The 4,283-nt window shown below is 41.9% G+C and overlaps 1 long non-coding RNA gene across 1 annotated transcript in view; it reads left to right on the top strand.

Annotated features, from left to right (window-relative positions):
* The first annotated feature begins 335 nt into the window (after positions 1–335).
* LOC135106150 (uncharacterized) overlaps positions 336–4,283 on the top strand; it is a 33,022-nt gene continuing 29,074 nt past the window's right edge. Inside the window, exon 1 of the long non-coding RNA XR_010271135.1 lies at positions 336–413. This is a non-coding gene — a long non-coding RNA (uncharacterized LOC135106150). The remainder of the gene's footprint in view (positions 414–4,283) is intronic.

Below are 4,283 nucleotides of genomic sequence, written 5' to 3' on the forward strand. Positions count from 1 at the left end.
TTCCCTATATACATGGGAGGCACGATTTTTTTTTTTTTTTTTTACTTTTCTTTCTTTTTCATTTTTTTTTTTTTTTGCTTCTGTATCGAGTTTCTTTCCCCCTCTTCATATTTCTTCATTCTGTCCATCCGTTTGTGTGTGTATTCTCTCTCTCTCTCTCTCTCTCTCTCTCTCTCTCTCTCTCTCTCTCTCTCTCTCTCTCTCTCTCTCTCTCTCTCTCTCTCTCTCTCTCTCTCTCTCCCCAATTTGCTTGCATTTTAAATTGTGCCTCTTCCCACCGCCATATTTGCATATCATAAATTTTGTATTTTTAGATATGATCCTTACTGAGGGAAGCAAGACGAAACGCGATGAGGAGGAAGAAGAGAACATAAATGAAGAACAAACAGCAGCAGATATGTTGGTCTTTAGGGGTAATTTTTGGTTCCTAGGTAGTTGTGTGTTTTTGAAAAGGAGGAGGAGGAGGAGGAGGAGGAGGAGGAGGAGGAGGAGGAGGAGGAGAGATGTTAAATAGGAGGAAGACGAAGTGAGGAGAAACTAAGGAGAAATTAGAAGTAGGGAAAAAGGGTAATTAAGGAGAGGGCGGAAAAGGAAGGGAAAAAAAGGGAAGGTGGAGAGGAAAGGGGAAAAGGGAAGGAAGGACCGGAGGAAATTGCAGTGACACACACACACACACACACACACACACACACACACACACACACACACACACACACACACACACACACACACACACACACACACACACACACACACACACACACACACACACACACACACACACACACACACACACACGCACACACAAATAGACAGGTATTTCATTGACCCCAACCATGCACATCAAATACGTAAACAAAAACATGAATACATTATACAGTAACAAATTAAAGCAAGGCACCATTAAACTGTGAAAAAAAAACAAAACAAATAAAACGATACAAATTAGCTAAGACAATTAGGTAAAAGAATATACAAGGAAAAAAAGAAAAAAAAACTCCCCCTCTCCTGCCCCCCCCTCACACACACACACACACACACACACACACACACACACACACACACACACACACACACACACACACACACACACACACACACACACACACACACACACACACACACACACACACACACGCGTTATTCAGCATCCACATTTTCATTTCTTGCATTATCAGTGACGCTCGAGGTAAAACTGGTTGGTGTTGAGCTAATGACGATAATGATGACCCACTTCGCGAACGAGCGGAGCCCCTGAGCCCTGCTGGTGGCGGTTGTCATGGTGGTGGTGGTGGTGGCGTGGTGGCTGTGGCGGTAATGGTGTGGTGTAGTGGCACGTGGCGGGTGTGGTACGTAGAGTACGAGTTGAGGTGATTGTGGTGTCTTGGGTGTGGTGATGTGTTGTTGTGGTGTTGATGTGTGTTGTGCTTGTTAGAAAGAATTGTACAGAAATGATGAATGAAATGTCTTTAGGTTTTCTTGTATGTTTGATAGCAATACTCTCTTTTTTCTTCTTTTTTTTCGTATCTATATGTTTCCTTTCTCTTTCGTTAATTTCCCCTCCTGTTATTCCTCCCTTTTCATCTCTCCTATACCATAAACACCTTCTTCATCATGTCTTTCTTCCTTTCCCGTTCTTTTCCTTTCCGTCTGTAGTCAAAATATATTAATTTTTCTCATTTCTCCTTCATCCCTTTCCTTCTTTTTCCTTTTGTACCGTAATCACTTTCATCTTACTTTTCTTCCTTCTCCTTTCTTTTTCTTCTTTCTTTATCCTAATTTTTATATTCTGACGTTCCTTCTTCCTTTTTTTCTTCCTTAAACACCTTTTCCTTTTCCTTACTGTTCTTCCTCCACTGCCTTCTCGTTCCCTTCAGTACCATAAACATCATCTTACTTTTCCTTCTTCCCCTTTGCTCTCCTTTCTTTCTCCTTTCTTTGTATATTCTAAACATCTTTATCTTCTCACCTTTCTTCCCTCTCCTTCCTTCTCCCTTACCATCTCTGCTCAAAACACATTCCTTTTTCTTCCTTACCTTACGTTAACCTACCTAACCTAATCTAACTTAACCTTACCTAACCTAACCTGACCTAACCCAACCTGACCTAACCTAAACTAACCTAACCTAACCTTACCTGACCTAACCTAACCTAACCTAACCTAACCTAATCTAATCTAACCTAACCTAATCTTATCTCACCTGTTCCTTCCCTTTCTCCCCCTCTGCATCTTCTCCCCTAACCTTTCCTCTTCCCTCCCCTCTCCTTCCCCCTCCCCCTCCTCCCACCCTCCCCACAGGACCATCAAGTCAATAGGTCGAACAGAAACATTACTCTCGCTCCGCCAGGGAATAACACCCCGTTTTCTAAGACATTGACTCCAGTTTTCTATGAGGATGGTTTTGGTGCGTTTTCTGTGCGACTTGCTTGCCAGAGAGAGAGAGAGAGAGAGAGAGAGAGAGAGAGAGAGAGAGAGAGAGAGAGAGAGAGAGAGAGAGAGACTAAGCATGAAATAGAACATCAAAGAGTGAAATGTTACACATCGAGAGAGAGAGAGAGAGAGAGAGAGAGAGAGAGAGAGAGAGAGAGAGAGAGAGAGAGAGAGAGAGAGAGAGAGAGAGAGAGAGAGGAAATCAAGGAGTCAAACGTTACATATCCATTTCGGCTTATCAAAGGTATAGAGAGAGAGAGAGAGAGAGAGAGAGAGAGAGAGAGAGAGAGAGAGAGAGAGAGAGAGAGAGAGAGAGAGAGAGAGAGAGAGAGAGAGAGAGAGAGAGATAAAGAAGGGAACAAGGGAAGGAAGGAGGGAGGAAAAGAGGGAGGGGGGAAGAGGAAGGAAAGAAAGAAGTTGGTTTGTTCGCTTCATTGGAGTTAGCTCTCTCTCTCTCTCTCTCTCTCTCTCTCTCTCTCTCTCTCTCTCTCTCTCTCTCTCTCTCTCAAGTTTTACTGCTGCTGTGTCTTTTCTGGAGGAGTTTTTTTTATTGATCGTCTGTTTTTTATTGTTGTGATGCGAACCGTTCACTTTTTTATCTCATTAATTATAATTTTTATTGAATTTCCTCCAATTATTGCTCTTTTAATATTTTTATCATTTCTGCTCCGTGTTTTGTGTTTTGTCTTCCTCCTTTTCTTTTTTACTTTTTATTTTTTATTTGTCTTCTTCTTCTTCTTCTTCTTCTTCTTCTTCTTCTTCTTCTTCTTCTTCTTCTTCTTCTTCTTCTTCTTCTTCTTCTTCTTCATCTTTTTCTTCTTCTTCTTCTTCTTCTTCTTCTTCTTCTTCTTCTTCTTCTTCTTCTTCTTCTTCTTCTTCTTCTTCTTCTTCTTCTTCTTCTTCTTCTTCTTCTTCTTCTTCTTCTTCTTCTTCTTCTTCTTCTTCTTCTTCTTCTTCTTCTTCTTCTTCTTCTTCTTCTTCTTCTTCTTCTTCTTCTTCTTCTTCTTCTTCTTCTTCTTCTTCTTCATTATTGTTAAATTTTCGTGTTATTTGCCCTAAACAAATAATTATAACCATTATTTATAAAACTACTACTCTTACTTATACTAATGGTGCTCCTCCTCCTCCTCCTCCTCCTCCTCCTCCTCCTCCTCCTCCTCCTCCTCCTCCTCCTCCTCCTCCTCCTCCTCCTATACTAATAACACACCAATCATGAGAAATAATAATAATAATAATAATAATAATAATAATAATAATAATAATAATAATAATAATAATAATGATAATAATAATGATACCATAAAGAGCAAGGTGTGGTTGTCCCCTCTTCCTGATGCCGTCACAACACTCGTTCCCACCTGGCGCAGTAATGGCGCACTCTAAGGCAGGCTGAGGCAGGTAACATCGAGGCAGGTGCTCCCTAACGACCGCCGCCCGCACGCCCGCACCTCACCCCGCCGCTGCACTAAATTATTTCAACCTGTATTTGGCCTTCATCTTAATTACGGGCGGTTTTTTTTTTCCTTGTTGGGGCTGGAGGCTTGGCAAGGGCTGGGGGAGGGTTGGGGACTTGTTGGGGGGCGTGGGGGGGACTTGAGCGTCGGCTGGTTCATTAGTGGGTTCGTGGGAGGCTGATATATGTAAAATTAATATTACTTTTATTTCTGTTACCTTGATTAGCTTTCCAGGTGTTTCCTCAACTACCTGGCACAAGTAGGTAGGATTTCAACCCTTCCCCCTGCCCTCACCCCTCCCCCATCTCTCTCTCTCTCTCTGGGAAAAAGAAAAAAAATGTATATTACTGCACAGGAATCGCGCTTCGGGAATATCCTTTTCTCATATGTACGAGTAT

Source organism: Scylla paramamosain, chromosome 13 (assembly GCF_035594125.1).
Source record: "Scylla paramamosain isolate STU-SP2022 chromosome 13, ASM3559412v1, whole genome shotgun sequence".
In the NCBI taxonomy this organism is placed as follows: domain Eukaryota; kingdom Metazoa; phylum Arthropoda; class Malacostraca; order Decapoda; family Portunidae; genus Scylla; species Scylla paramamosain.